Genomic DNA, 17,610 nt, shown 5'->3' with positions numbered 1-17,610 from the left:
GTTCCCAGTTTAGAATTTGTTGGAACAGATCCTAAAATCATGAGCTCGACCCCTAGAGGCTAGGATGAGTTTTTGTTTGCCTATATCTTATGTTTTTTTAGTCATTAGCATGGTTGGACTTTTGAGAAAGCTTGGAGCTTCATTGTATATTCATATCAGCAGTTTTGGCTAAGGAATAAACCAGGGTTTGCAGCACTTTATGGGATTCATGTGGCATCTTACTTTGGTATTGTGTTTCCTTTAGTAAATTGTAAGTTTATATGTGTTTTATGTATACCATTATCTCTCTTGCTTCTTCTTAACTAAAGCAAACAAGGATAAAGGTAGAATCCATTGAAATTGCAGTGCTCTACCTAGGGTTTGTTTAGTTATTGATGTTTTCAGCTATTTGAAGAGGATCCCTGAGGTTTTCTTTCCCTCTTCAACTCCTCACCTGTCTAAATCTCTCCATTTCATTCAATTTGAAGTGCCAAATCAGTTGCCTACCTTGCCCCATAGAGATCTCTGCAAAACTGAGCCTCATTCCCCAGACCCAAATCTGCCTTTCCATTTGAGCCAACAAAACATCTTTAAATTCAATCAAAATCTTTTGCACACATACCTAGCCTAAGATCAGTATTCATATCAGTCATCTCAAGCCCTCATTGATCATATTTTTCTGAGAGTGACAAGGAGAGAACCCTCTCCCGACCTGGTAGGGCTACCTACTATGTTAAGAGTGGTTTGATGTTGTCGTAGATCCTACCTTTCTCAGCCTGAGGTAGATTTAGGGACTAACACTTCCCACAATAAATCATACAACATAGGTCTTTCTAATTCCATTCCTTTTAATGCATTAGATTGACCAAGCCACGAAGATTCACCCATATCAATTACTTAAGAAATTAGATAGAATTTTAGCACATAAATAAACATAGGGTTTGAAAATGTTCCATCGATGTTTCGGGTGGAGGCACCCTAGGGCTTTGGGTTAGAACCCCAATAGAGTAGAAGCAAATTACAACAACAAATACTCATACAGCTCAGGAAAAATTCCTATATAATCAAACTACGTAAGAGCAACCGTACCTAGATTTCCTTCGTTCAAGTAGGTCCCGCAGGGTTCACACCATTTGGAACTCTTGATGTTCTTCAAACCTGAAAATCATTCAGTTAGAACATACATAGCAGTATAGAAGTAAAGCATATTCATGAAAATGACTTTATATCATATAAAGAAATGATTGATCATACATCAAAACAACATTCATATATGAATTAAAACATAATTTGATGCATAAACATAGTTAATTTCAGAAACAAGACAACATTTCTTTTATTGTAGTAAGCTATAAATAACATGGAGAGAATTCACCTGAGTCTTCTTCTTCTGGCTCCAAGAAGAACTGTCCTCTAGATTCGTCCTATCCCAGCCTTCAACAATATTCTTCCATCATCAACACCATGATATCTCAAGCAAAAGGGAGAATATCTATAATCAAGGAAACAAGGGTTTCTTGAAGCTTGGGGAAGTGCATGAGGTGCATGGATTCATTAGACTCAGTCAAAGGTAATCTTAGTATAATAACTCTATCTCTTCTCCTCCATGAGGCCTTCCCATAGAGGTGTATTTATACCTCTCCCAAGTAGTTTTTTAGTTGGGAAACAGTTGGGCCATGGGCAATAGGAGGTAATCAATAGGTAAAACCCATGAACTCCACCCATAATTAAGGAAATTTATTTTTTTAAGTGCTTTAATACTTATACGTGGATTGGGTATTGACTGACCTGCGTGTACATGCTTTTAGCTCAGGGAAAAGTAGCGTACAGGGAATAAAACACTGTTTTTTATATATTTGGACCAAGTCTAGAAGGAGGGGTTTCCCTAGGCCATAAAAAAAGAATTACAAATACCAAGAGTGGTAAATGGTGCTATAACAAATGCCCCCTAATATATGAGGTCAGAAGGGGTACATGATGGCCGAAATGTATTAAGTGTATGGAAAGAATCATGTTGAGATTGAGAAGTACTTCACCAGAATTCAACCTGCCAAGCCATCAAAAGAGATCAGAAAGAAACTGTTGTCTGAGGCGAGCATACCCATGCTTAGAGAAAGTAAAGCATGTCTGCATATCAAGTACAAGTGGATCCAATATGTATACAAGTATAAAGGAACTGAAAGTACATAATGGATCATCTGATCGTGATTGAAAAAGTACATGTATGAATATCACATATAAGAAGATGACCAATGATGCTGAAGGATGAAGCTGATCATTGATGTCAAAAACTGATCCCAATAGTACCAAACGAACATGATGGAATAAAATGATACTACATCACAACTCGGATGCCAGCATATAAGATGTCGTTGTGAATAACTGCAACATATAAGGTGGACAGTGTCAACTAACAAAAACAAGAGCAACTGACAAGTGAACCAAAAGATGTTGATGCAACCCGAGGTCTTCACTGACCGTCGTGGTACATTTCTACACAATGGGAATGAATGATCTGAGGACGACCATGTGAGAAATCATTTGATTACTGGTCATTGATGTATATCGTTAGCAAACGCGAGACTACTCACTGATAATGAAAATGAGAATCAAGGTACCCAGTACAATCTAACAAGTTCGAATAAATGAGCTGAAGTACAACACTTGAAAGAATCTATTAATTAGGAGACAATGATGGATTCCCACGGTCGATAGCAAAGGAATCTACCACTATTGACTGCAAACCCCAAGGTACTGCCAAATGGACTCTACATCTTTGTCCCAGAGAAAATGAGCTGTAGTCGATAGGAAAAGATTCGCTAGAAGGCATTAAGACATCCTTCATCAATCTAGCATGAGTGTAACCCGTAGGCCAATAATGTGGAAGGAATCGGATGAAAAAGATGCAGTAACCCAACCAAAGCACATTTCCAACGTACACAAGAAGTATCTAGTGCACAATAAAAACCCTCTGAACCAACCAATAATGAAAGCTGACACAGAGGCGAGGAATCCACCAATAGGGTCAAATGGAAACCAAGGCGCTGCACGAATCCCAATGTGTGATAATGAAAGTTGATTTCGAACACAAGGGAAACCACTCAGTCAAAGACCCATGATACTGATTGATGCTGAGCACAAGGTGACCTATCAATAATGAAAATATGGCCAGGGTGTGGCTCTAGGTCTGCCCTCAGAGCAATATGTCATAGTTGATAAGGACAAGACTTGTTAGCAAGAAGTCAATGGAGACCTTCTCAAACTGACATGAGAAAAGGACCAATATAACTAATGTGATGACAAACATGACACTGAAAACTAGGGATGGCCGACTGAGAAATAGGTCAAGAGACACCACAAAGAGGTCGACTCAGGTTTACTTCCCTTGAACAAAGCACAACTCAATGATGACTGTATGGTAGCATATGATGACTCTATATAAGCTTTTCATGCAAGAGGCATAAGCAAACTCTCCATATGATTAGAAGAGGTAACCAATCAGAGGAGTACTGACTCAATAACAAGGTTAAGGTGCACCTAAGTCAAACTAAATCCCGCCCAAATGGAGGAGAGACTGTCTTTTGAGTGCTTTGTTCAAGGGCGACTTGACTGACTCTAGCTACCAGCAAAACATGGAAATGTTGTCCCCTTCCCGCTATTTTTGGAATATATAATTTTTTGTCTTTTTCTTTAAGTTGGAAAAAGAATAAAGGAATGCTATAGTATAGTGGAAAGAACGAGTGTCAGAGTAATAGATGATCTAGTTCCCAGGAGAGGAACATTCCTATGCTTAATGCAGGGAGGCAAAACTAGTCAAGGACACTCAAAGGGATGTTATTTCCACGGGTAAAAGGATGCGTCAAGTTGCAGAAGCTAAGTGATTGCATGGTTGATTTTGCAGATGACATGGTCAAATAAGTGGCTTAAACACGAGTCCAAGTGAAGCTGGCTCAAGGCCAAAAGGGGTAGATAGTAAAACATGGAATGCAACAGTACAACTCAAAACAAAGGAGCCTCTAGGGTATAAAGCCAGAAATTAGCATAGAAGAAAGAAGAATGTGTCTTCAACGCATCAGTTATGGCGGGACTAAAGAGGACTCCCGAGCCTACTTAGTATAGCAGCATGGGAAACCAATGTCAGCGAGGTTCTAACTAAGATGCCCATGTAAAAGATGGCTCTACCATCGCATCATGATTTCAAAAATCGGTGAGTGAAAATGGTTTGTTAACCAAGATACGATGGGGTTGAGCCTACAACGAATGTATCGCTGAATGGAGGCTAGTATGCAAGATTCAATGGAAAATGGTTTTCCCTAACCTAAATTCTAGTAAGAGAATGATACCTGCCATGATGAGTCAATGGTCTTGGGACCGAAATAATATCTCGAAGAAGTCTCCAAAATTTCCTGAAAAGACAACCCACTCTCGACAATCCAAGCCCACAGGTCAAAAAATCCATGAGACAAAAATCAATTTTTGAAAAAATATTTTGTAATTTCAAAGTTATATAGTGAATTTTAGACTCACAGTTTTTTCGTTTTCGTTTGGAGCAAGAGCTGTGGATCAAACTAAAGCACACTTTCCTCTAAACAGTTGGACCATTCAAATCACCCCAAAGTTTCCAGGTAACCCTCAAATCCTACTTGCAATATTTTATGATAGTTTTTAGAAGTTTCCTCAAAGTTTTGACCGTGGGAAACTATGCAAAAAAATTCAAATTCTACGTACATGTGGGTTGGATGTGAACAATCTACATATACAATGGCCCTACACGCGACTATGTGTAAAGGGAACTCACATGTACGCGAGTTAAAGTTTTAACATAAAAAATAATGGTTGAAACTCTAATTTTTTGCGGGATGACTATCACTTGGAGGGAAAGAGAGCATACCACTATTGATAATGAGGTAATGAATGACCAAAATGCACTGGATGCTCTGAGAGGTTGTGGCTTACTTAAGTTCTTCAAAATGCCAAATATGAAAGCCAATACATGCTTATTCAAACTTTTGATCCACTATTGGAGCGCAGAGGATGATGCTTTCATGATAGACCGGACGCCTCTATGGATTGAGGTCGAAGACATCTATTTTATTACCGATCTCTCCCGAAGAGGGGAGGTCGTGCATTCGACTAGCAGAATGAAAGGTAGTCTTTCAGTGGAAGACTATATCCATATATATTGTCTTGTACATCCAGAGAAGATTGCAAGTCAAATTCCAATCAAACATGTGGAAAGTTTATCCCTGAGGATTTTTCTATTTACCATTGCATGGGTAAATAGGTCATCTTCCCTACATCAGGAATCACGAGTATCTATGATCCTGGCAGTGGAATGTCTTACCATAGTATTTGACTGGTGCACACCTATGCTGACTAATATGAAGAGTCAATTGACCTCTATACAGAAGGGTAAAACAAAGAATTTTGGACATAGAACCATCTTGTGTTCGTTCTTCTTCGAGAAGATACCTAGGCTACATCCCAAAGTATTAGCACTCGTTAGTAGCCCTAGAGATCCACGAATGGGTAGATGGGAGGACTTGATGAAGCACTTTGGAGGCGGTGACATGCCCAGAACGAGTTTTAATGATGAGTTTTTCACCTGGTGGGATCAAAAAATCATTGTGGTCGATGACTACCCATATGATGGCATGGACTTTCGAGGAGATCCAGACTTAGTGTTACCACCAAATGCGGCATGGGGAGACATAGGTAACAATTTTTAATTTTTTTTGGATTTTTTAATATGAAATGAACCTAGAAAATACTGTTGATGAGACAAAATATTGACAAAATATAATAACCATGTTATAGATGTGGGTCCAGTGAGACCTGATGGATTTCCGAGGCACAGGCATCACAGAAGAGGGGCCGAAGAGGTGGCAGTTGAGACAGAGAGAGTCCTATATGCTGTTTAGAGAAACTTGGTGAGACTAACTCACAAGGTACCTATGATAACCATAGAGGATCTTCCTGAGGAGATGCAGCACCGCGTGGTAAGGGTACCACGGGACTGGGTCCGGATACTTCGACGTGTAGCCAATGCTGTGGTTAACTTTTTAGCCACTCATCTTGAGCCAGGTCGATAGATAGGTCTATGTATGACTGGACATGATTATGGGCATAAGCCCAAAATTTTGAGGGCATCCTGTCCCAATTTTGTATATTATTTTTTGAACACTCCATCTATATACAAGCGATTTTATGATATATATACAAACTCGATTTTTTTGATGTTATTTAATTTGATGAATGATTAATGTGCCAATATAATGCTTGATTAACAATAGAGTTTGCTAATGAATTCTCAGATCGTGGAATGTGAACATATGTTATATAAATAAATGATCGTTGCAACACTCTCACTCTAAAAAATTGGAGATATAAATAAGGATCACGAACCCGATAAGTGTTATTTAACTATGACACCACCAGTTGGGAGTCTAGATAAACTACCAACGAATCAATCCCATGAGATATTTCTTTGAATAGTAAATTAAGAATGACAGTATATTCGGCAATTTTGTTTGAAGCAGGGCCAATACATACTCCCCTCGACACCATCAAATGGCCAGATGGATAATAAATCACCCAAGCCGCAGAAGCAAGATTCCGAGTGTGCCTACTCGCACCATCGACAAATCCAAAATATATCAAATCAATCCTCAATACCTGCCAAAGAAGATAAAATCTTGTTGATATAACAAAATTCTAGACAAATATGTACAAAGATACAAAATATTCAAACAAGAAATTGCTTGGCCGAAGCCTAAGAAAAATACTTCTTAAGGTAGATCCCATTTCTGGGCTCCGCCAGTTTGTTCCCTTCAAAATCAATTGATTCATAAGCCCCTTTTCCCAAAACTCGCTTGAATATAAAGGGACCATACCACATAGATTTGAATTTTCCTTCCCCTAGGGCATCTTTGTCTTAGTCATAGACTAAGACAAGGTCACCTTCAGAAAAAACTTGAGGACGGACAACTTTATCATATTGAGTTTTAATCCTCTTCTTATGGGCTTCATTTATTATGGTTGCATCTCGACAGTTCTCATCAAGATATTCCAAATGAATGAGGCATTATTCGAGACCAGATGTCTCCAGAAGAAGTTCTATAGCTAGCTTAAGGGACATAATTTCACATTTGACAGGGAAAATATATTCCAACCCATAAACTAGTCGAAAAGGAGTAAAACCGGTGGCAGTCTTTATGGAGGTTCAATATGCCCAGAGCACCAGGTACAACATGATGTGCCAATTAGATCGACTTTTATCAAGGGACTTATTCACGGCTTCAACCTGCCCATTGGACTGAGGATAGTATGGAGATGAATGCTCCTACTAGAAGCCCAACTTGAGAGCCAATTCGATCATCAGTTGATTTTGGAAGTGACAACCATGGTTAGTGACAATCTCTCTTGGGATACCAAATCATGAAATAACCTGGTTGAAGAGAAACAAGACTGCTATCTCACTATTGTTTTTGTAAGTAGGCATGGCCTCAGCCCACTTTGTAAAGTAGTTTATGACCATAATGATGTACTTGTGATTCACTGTCGAAGGTGAATTACAAGTAGTAAAATCAATGCCCCACTTCGTAAATGGACCAACAATGATAACAGGAAAAAGAGGAGCTGGATGTGCGTGAATTTTCCAAGTATAAATTTGACAAGGATGGCAACATTTGACCACTTCAATACAGTCTTTAAAAATTGAAGGCCAAAATTAGCCTGCTCACAATTTTTTTTGGGATATAGCAAGCCCTGATAGATGATCGCCACAAGATCCACAATGGAAAACATTAAGTACAGACTCAGCTTCTTCCAAAGTTAAGCAACGCCTAAGGATTGAGTCAACCCCTTTGTGATGTAATGTATCACCAATAATAACATAGTTTTTGGCAAGGTGAAGTAGCTTTCGATGCTCATCTTTGGAGAAAGCAGGTGGAAACTTCGAAGTCTAGAGATATATAATGATATCTCCATACTAGGGGTCTTGTGAAGAAATGAGGAATAAATGTTCATCGGGAAAATATTCCTCATAAACAATAGCTTCCTCACAAGGTAGCTCCAAAATCTATTCCACAAAAACTAATGACTTCTTAGATTTAGTTGACAAGAATTTGAGATCGAACTCTTGCAAAATAACAATCCATTGATTATACTTCCCCCAATCACTTGCCTACTAAGGACAAACTAAAAAGGATTGATAGCTACTAAGACGAATGTTTTGCGTAGCAGAATATAATGACGAAGCCGTTGGATAGCATGTATAGTTGCCAAGGCCAATTTCTCGATGGGAGAGAAGCGTAGCTCAGGTCCTACTAAGCCTCGAATCAAGTAGTAGATGACATGCTCACTGAGAGAATCATCCTCCTAAACCAGAACCATATCGATGGTTGATTCTACCACAGCGAGATACAAAATGAAATCTTCGCCATAATCTGGTGGACTCAATAATGGAGCATAGGTTAATGCTTTTTTCAAAGCATCAAAAGATCGTTGCAAGAAATCGTCCTATAAAAATGGAACTCCTTTCTTAAGAAAATGCATAAATCCCTTGGTAATCTCGGCATAATTTGCTATAATTATTCTCAATAAATTTTCCTTTCCTTGGAGACTTTGAAGTTGACGAATGGAAGACGGGGGAGGCAACTGAATTATTTCTTCAACCTTGAAAGGATCAACATGAATCCCTTCAGTTGATATGATGAATCCTAACAACCGACCAGTTGTGAACGCGAAAACACACTTATTCAGATTCAAACGGATTTTATAAAAATGACATCTCTCCAAGACTAACCGAAGGTGGTTGGGATGATCAATTATCTTGCAAGAATGAGCAGCTAAGTCATCCAAGTATGCTTCGATAACATGTTTGATGTCGTTGAAAGCATAAGACATGGCCTGATGAAAAGTATCTCTAGCATTTTTAAGGACAAAAGGCATCTTCTTGTATGCAAATGTGCCCCAGTGACAAATAAAGGCTGTCTTGTGCTAATCCTATGGACGGATAGTAATTTGATTGTAACCAAAGAATTCGTTCATGAACGAAAGAATTTCATTACCCGCACATTCATCAACAATTTGATCAATAAAAGGCATGGGGTAATTGTCTTTTGGACAAGATTTATTTAAATCCCTAAAGTCGATACATACTTGGATCATTCCTTGCTTCTTATCTACCGGGACTGGGTTGGAAACCCACTCAGTTAAAGGAATGGGGTATATGAAACTTGCCTTAAGTAGCTTTTCGACTTCAGCTTTAATAGCTGTTGCTTTTCGGGGATTGACCAGTCAAATTTTTTGATGAATAGGTTTGGAATTTTTGTATGTCTTGATCTCATGCTGGACGATAAATGGATCAATTCCAGGCATTTCCTCATAAGACCAAGTGAACACATCTCAAAACTCTTTAAAGAGATCGGTGTAGATTTGAATTTATTCAGGGGAACAATCAACTCCGATGAAGACATTTTCTATTATGTTAGGATTCATAGAGATGTTTATAGGTACATTTCATGAGACAACCGACATGTTACCTTCAGCAGAAAATTGTGCTGGAGCCAAAGGTTTGAAACTGTACAAACATCACTAGTAGACAAATTGGACAAACTAGATTCAACTTTATGCAATGGAGGAAGAAAATATGAATGATGATGTAAATCTTCCCATGGTAGATCCACACCCATCATTGCTTCCAAAATTTCTTCTTTAGATGGTAAGACAGTATCTAAGAAATTCAGAGCTGAAGTAGAATCAAGGGTCCAAGCTAGAGCCACATCGCCATCTAACTCCTCTTTTGAAAAAGGAGTGGGATGGTTGTCTACAGAGTTAATGATAGATTGATAAGTGAGTTCTGCTACAGACATGGGAAATGCCATTCCACCTACCTACCCTCCATATAATGTGGTGGTAGATGAAGGTAAGGGCCAAGGGTCCGAAAAATAATGAGTTCGAAAGAACTCTTTCTGATAAGGTCCCTTAGAGGTTGAAATTGCATTAATTCTAGCTGTAGGAGGAGGGAGGTCAAATATACCCCTTAACAAAGAGTACATCCCAACTCCTAGATTCTCAATAGGTTGATAGGGATTGTCCACCAATGGAACGGTAGAATCCAAAGTTGCATGGGAGTCTACTGAAGAATAGTCTAACTGATCAACTCTAACAATCCTCCCCTCATGAGGAAAACAGAGGATGAAAAATAATGATGAAACAATGGAATCCATATCGTAAATCCAATTCCTTCCTAAGAGGAGGTTATAATCCAAGTTCACATCAATGATTTCTACCTCAATATTCACCACCTTTCCCCCAACACAGATAGGAAAGTTTGGGATAATCCTGTGTGGCCTATGAGAATGTCCATCAAATGCCATCAAAAGAGTCAGTGAAGGAACAAATGAAGGTGATCCAATGGCTTTCCAACATGACATAGACATCACGCATGTGGAAGCTCCCTCATCTATAATTGTCTGAAAATTATTGGTCTTTCGGTATGTGGACTTTATCTGGAAAACCATATGGTGAGGAAGTCTCTTTTTGACATTCAACCTATCAAAGTGAGCACTAAAGAATTATTTCGATCTACTGCGCCGATTGCAGAAAGAAAAGCACTTCTTTGAGTAGGGAATGACTGGAGTACCTCCAATGTAGACATAGCACAAGGAATTTAAGTCAGATCTTCTACAATCGAGTAGTTCTGGGCTACCCTAGCATTAGGGTTAATAGTTGAGCACTTTGCGGAACCTTTCAGTATCCGAGGTATAGACTCAATAGGGGGCCGCTCAATATGAAGTGGTTCAGTGGCTTTGAGAATAGATTTAGCCTTAGATGTTTCTGATTCACCATAATCACATGCTTGCGTAGTGACATCAATATGAGAGCTCATCATATAAACATTTGACAAGTTTTCCCCTTCCTGATTTTCCCCGGAGAAGGTACCAACATTAGAATTCGCGCTAGCAAGTAATTGTTGCCCTTGGGGAAAAGGGTTAGTCAGAACAACTTGGAAGCTAGAGGACTCTTGATGTACTAATAAGTGCTAAGCGTCTTGCACCTTGGGGTAGAGGTGAGTGAGATGATCTACATTGCATAACTTGCATGGAAACTTTACCTTTTTCCTGGACTCTTTCCTATCCTCTCTGGCACCATTGTCGGGTTTTTTACATTTTATTTACCTTCCTAGTTATTCTTCTTACCTCATCCCTTCCTCTTCCCATCAACTTGTTGATTTCATTTGGGGTTAGAGGTCTAAACAACATTTATAGAGGTAGGTTGGGAAGGTGTAGGTACAGACACTGCTACTTGGTTAGAAGAAGCAGTTTGTAGAGACAACTGCTGTAATTGATTCAATAGGTTCACCATGTTAATATCAATCGATCTGACTATACCATCAGTATGGGGGCCTGGTTTTGGTTTGGCTAAATCGACCTTAGATCTAGGAGCATCAGGTAGAATCTTCTAAAGAGTCCCAGACTGATAATATATTAGTTCCAATTGCTGGGCTCAGAAAATGGTCTGCTCTTCCGAATAAACACTAGAAAGAGACATGTCCTTTGAGATCTCAGGTTGTAATGATTTGAGAAACCATTCGAGAAGGAACTTTGGTGGGATTTCAGATTTGATAAGCCTTTTCCTCCTTCTCCATTCTTCAATGTGATCCAAAATGTGAGTTGCGGTGTCTTGCTGAAAGTTAGCCAGAAGTTCAGTTCCGACTTCATATCGGACATGCAACTGAAAATGGTTCAAAAATATATTAGACAAATCACATAAAGAAGTAAAGGTTCTCCCTAGCAACTCTATATACCATTTGGCCACATTTCTAGTTAGGATGCGCTGAAATAACCTCAACCTGATTGAATCATCTATTAGGGAGTTGGATGATCACCATAAGTGAAATGTGTTTACGTGGCCTCCCAGATCTTCACCACTCTTCCCTTCGAATTTTGGGATATCCAAGGGAAGTCTAGTTGGGACCGAAGGCCAAGCTAGATTGTACCGAATCAAATCATTTGTCAATTTAGTTAAGTCTGGCAAGTTTAGCGTGGCCATAAAAGGAAGTCGTGGTAGACCTTGGGAATTCCATCCAAAGCGGGCGAGGTTCCCAAAGGTCTGAAAAGAATGACCTGGATTTTGAAAAACACTAGGTTGCCTGAAGTAACTCGTAGAGCCTACTGAAACAAAATGTGTTCCTTGCGGTCCAGCTAAATTCAGAGTTTGACCAACCCCTGCCAAAAATATTTTGTAACCAATGAAATTACCCCCTAACGAAGTATTGAAAGGAGCTGACAACCTTCGATAAGGATGTCATGCATTAGAAAAGGGTAGAAAATTCTGAAATGAATTAACTAAAGAATACGATACATTCCCTTGTTGGCTGAAAAATTGATTCCCAACTCCTATCCCACTAAATGCAGGGTTTGTCCAACTCTAGAAGGGGTTACTACCTTGACTTGTAAAAGAAAAAGGCATTGACCCTATTGTTAGATTGGAATGTGGTATATGACCACTTCCAAATGGGAAACCTTGAAAAGAACCTGATCCACTCATCATGGATGTATAGGTGGTCGATGGTATGTTCAAAGGAACTGAAGGAATCCCGTGTGACGACATTCCATAAGGGAAAAATCGAAAACTGGATGTTGTAGCCCAAGAACTTCCATTCGTTAATGGAATGGAAGTAGACCCAAATATAGCTATGCTGGGAGTAATAGAAGGGATGGAAATAGTTCCTCCTCCTTGTACAGATTTGGGGACAACGATGTTGTTGTACAACGTGAAAGAAATGTTTTTCATGTTGAATTCATGTTTATCAACAATATTGAGGTAATTGACTTGCATGATCGATTAAGTTCCTTATATTTTGTCACACAATCAAATTTTAAAATGGTTTATTTTATGAATGTTAAATATTGACATTGTACACAATTATATTCCCCACAAACTACAAGATATTCAAATATAAGGTTCATTTGAGTGATAATGTCTTGCTGATTAGTTGTGAAAAGGCAAATAAGTTGTTGAAAATGTTGGGTGTTGAGTACATATCATATTATGCATGTTTGAATGATTGTATTATATATAGAGGAGAACATGCAAACAAAGAGATATGTACAAAATGTGGGCATGATAGGTACCATAATTCAAAAAAACAAAGGTAAATCATATGGTCCTCCTCATACGATATTGAGACACATGCCTCTAATCCCAAGGATTCAAAGACTCTTTAATTGCAAAGAATTAGTTATGTTGTAGGGATGCCAAGCCTCACACAAAAGTGATTCAGGAGTTATGTGAATCCCAACAGATTCAATAGCCATGAATCATATAGAGGATACATGGCCTGAAAAATTCAAGGATGAAGTACAAAGTCTACGACTCAGCATAGCCATGGATGGAATCAACCCATATTCCCCCACAACACCAACTATTTTGTTTGGCATGTAGTAGTGATCAATAACAATATCCTCCCATGGTTGTCCATGAAGAATGAACATCTTATGTTGTCTCTCATAGTCCCTGGTGGAAGACAAGTGAAGAATATGGATGCCTACATACAACCATTGGTAGATGAAATGAAGGAATTATGGGAAGGGATACAGGTGTATGATGTATCCATACCCATCACAACATAGGGGAATTTTACATTATATGGAATATGTGCTTACACCATACATGATTATCCAGTCTTAGGAGTTTTCTTTAGTAAATTACATTCTTATTGATATGTTTAGTAACAATTTTTTTTCACATATTAATTTAATTCATTGTAATTGTTCAAATCTTCATGGTCTCTAACGTGTCAGCCTGTATACAATAATTGCATAGGTCTTGTAACAAAATGGTACCATGGATGTAAATGTTGTGGACATTCTCCGAAGGCTAGGTGGTCCGACCACCTACGAAAGCCAATGTATTACTGCTCCATGGTATTCTTCCTAGAAGAACACCCTTATAGAAGAGAAACATCTGCTTTCAATGGTAAACCAGAGAGAACCCAAAGGCATGCAATAATGACACCAACTAAATGGCTTAGATCATATGAGAGAGAGAAGGAGAAGTAGTTTTCAAAAATGTTCAATTCACTAATCCATAATTTGTCGACACCTATGTTGAGAATATTCCCATTGGGATGAAAATGAAATTTGACTTTTGTGAGCACCCATATGCCCACTTACTAGATCCCATGCATATATTTAAAAAAAATTCATCCTCTTTATGGAGGCACATATCATCGAAAGAAAGTGACACATTGGTTTTTAGGAGAGATCTTATTTCTTCAAAAACTAGAAAGAAACATTGGCCAAGATAAGAAACTAGAGGATAGTCTGGTCCATCTTGGTCTTTCAAAGAAGGTGATGTCCCATGGATTTTACAGAAAGATGATCTTTCTTTGGAAAAGGAAGTTATAATGAGTCTGAGGGTGCCTTCTTTATATGGGTCTTCACTGTGGAATTGCTTCACTGTGGAAGATTGTTTGTCGGGGTTGAAATCTCATGACCATTTGAACCTTCTAAGAGTACGCATGTCAAAAACTTGAATTTTTTATTTTTTTATTTTTATGTAATGGGATATTTTATAATTAATTTTTGTATAATGTATTATTTACTGTGTAGTGTCATTATCCTTTAGTCGTGCATCAGTGTGATAACCATGACTTCCCCCAAGACCTACGACATGCCATATCTAAATTATCTGCATTTTTACGTTGGATCACATAAAAGGAGATTCATATGTCTAGCATTGGGCGGTGGCATCAAGAGACACATGAGATTATTTGTATGTTTGATAAGGAGTTGTCGACAAGTTTCATGGACTTGCAGGTTCATCTTCTAATTCTCCTAGGTTGTATTAGTTGGGGTTGTTTATTTTCATTGGATGTTCTTCTTAGAGAGGAACATGAAGAAATTGAAAGGTTTTGTTCAACAAAGGGAAAAAACTGAGGGGTCTATGGTTTAGAAATTCCTTGTAGATTCAATCTACTAATTGTAATTTACTAAAACAGTAGACTTGAATCTACTCTACTCATCAACAGAAACAATTAAACGATCGAGAAATCATGAAGCATACAAGATAAAGAATTCAATTAGTATATTACACAATGATTTCCTGGGAAAAGCCACTGCTAAAAACCCCTATTATCTATATATTGCATTAGTCAGAAAATATGAGAAGATTACAATGATTTGCTCAAGCCTAAGCTTCCTTTGCATTATCTCTATTTGTCTCATAGCTTCCTAGACAAGATCAGGCCAATACTTAACCAAATTTTTGGCTTTCCCAAGTCTCTATTTCCATGCGTTATTTCCTTGGGAATTAGCCCCTTATTAATTAGGGAAATTCCTCAATATGAATTGCACAATCCTCATAGGCCTTCCTCTGACTGCATGCACCACCTTTACATTTTAGATGATTATAAAATTTATAGTATATTGTCCCTGAACTCCAATCTAAACTAGGTAACTCTCAGATTTGACATGCATGAGTTATTTATGAGTGAATCATCAGTTAATTGGTTGAACACATGGAGAAACACCTCACTGTCTGACCTCCTACTAGTTCCTCCATTAGTTGGAACTAGTTTAATTGACTTTAAATTAGTTAAACTGAATTAATTAGTTACAACTCAAAATAAATTCAACTAGGACTCCTATAATGTAGGAGACGCTCTACATGACTCTAGTTAGACCCTCAACTCGAATTCACTTAGCCAACTAAGTCAATTTAACTTAGTTAACTCGTACAAGTTGTATTGTGATGTGGAATTACAATTTTATTCCTAATTTAATTCAAGGACAAAATTAAATTGGGATTTTCTTGTTGCAATTTAAACATATGGCAGAGGGGTATATATCATATGAGTCTTTCTATTATTCCAGTGAGTACATCAAGCAGAACAAAAACACACCTGGTGTGGACATTTGGGATGAAAAAAGGGATGAAGAGAAAAGAGAAGGGGAGCTTCTTGAAACAGATGGAAAGAAGCACATGATAAAGAGTAAGTGAAAGATTATCATTTGTGAAATTACTACAAACTAACTATTCACACTGAGCTTGATATTAATGCATATTTTTATCTCACACGTAATCTATATATATATATATATATATATATATAGATATAGTAGCCAAATTGAATCCATCAACAACTTTACAATATGGCAGTGACACAACTGTGGGTCACATTGTACGAAGAGAAGAAGATGAAATAAGACATTGAAAGGGAATAATTCAAATGGTTGAATGGTAGAAGTGTGCCTTATGTTGATCATTTAAAAGAAAATATGTCAATGAAAAACCCTAACAGTTGGGTTTTTGATCAAGTCAGAGAGAAATACGGTGCATCTAGCCGTTATCCGCATGCTGAAGAGGATTTGTTAAACATAGGGATTGGGTGCAAAAACTATGTAATTATATTATCTTTTCGTATAGTTTTAACTTCATATTGCACTTTTGAATTGTAACATACACACACACACACACACACACACACACACACACACACACACATATAGATAAATAGATAGATAGATAGATAGATATTTATTTTTAATTATGTTCATGTTATTAGACACATGACACTATGATTTTTTAACTTTTTTATAGGTGCATTTGTTCCCATCTAAGTGGGCATATGGACATCATTTTCACATGGAGGATGTCGATGATGGATGTATGACACAAGAATGTGGAGTGGAATTCAATTTCGACCAATCTAGTCACGCTAGCAACTATGATCAAAACCTAATGCGGGGGACATTAGGTTACATTGGAAAGATACAAGAGATCATTCAAGTGTTCTTCTCTTTGTTCCAATGTGTTATTTTTAGGTGCAAGTGGTGGGACACCTTTGATCAGAATAATGTAAAGGAAGATCGCGATAATGAGAACTATCAATTCTAGAAAGATGTGGCAAGAAGCTAGGGAGCCTTATGTTTTCCCAAAACACTGCAACTAGGAGTTTTTTTACCCAGATGTGTTGGATAGGGATTGGTGGTTCGTATTAAGACACAACCCTAGATCAAAACATATTTTTAAGAAAAACAATGTTATCATGCCAAGCGAGGAAGATAATCAGGATGATGACAATGGAGAGTGATATGTACTTGTTATTTCATCATTTATACTATTTTTGTATGTTTATGTTGTCATTATTTCACTAATTATATTATTTTTGTATTCATCTTATTGACATTTTATAATATAATTAGTAAGATTCACAAATGTTTTTACATGTTTTTTTGCAGTGGAAACATTTTTATAATACTTAAAACTAAGGATTTCCAGTTGTGTATATTATCTATGATAATAAGGATTGAAGGTCACAACCCTTCTCAAATAGGAACATATCAAGCACACTGAATTTGTGATCGTGATAAAGAGGCATTTGTTTGACTTTCAAATAGACTCAGTGATGCATTTTTGTCTCCTATTTAGGTGATGTGAAATAAATATCTTTTTTTTGTTTTTATGTATATATAACTAAATTAATTCAAAGTAGACATGAATTTATCATTGTGAACATGATGTAATATTAGCTAGTAGAAATGTGAAAAACATAAATTTTAGTGACTATCTCATGATAAGTATGTGGAAAAAATAATATTTTCTGAGTTGCTTATTAAG

This window comes from Pinus tabuliformis, chromosome 5_1 (genome assembly GCF_031772625.1).
Source record: "Pinus tabuliformis cultivar Carrire ecotype Pingquan chromosome 5_1, CPIR1, whole genome shotgun sequence".
Taxonomy (NCBI): Eukaryota; Viridiplantae; Streptophyta; class Pinopsida; order Pinales; family Pinaceae; genus Pinus; species Pinus tabuliformis.
The sequence above is the reverse complement of the archived record's forward strand: the minus strand, read 5'-3'. Positions refer to the sequence as shown.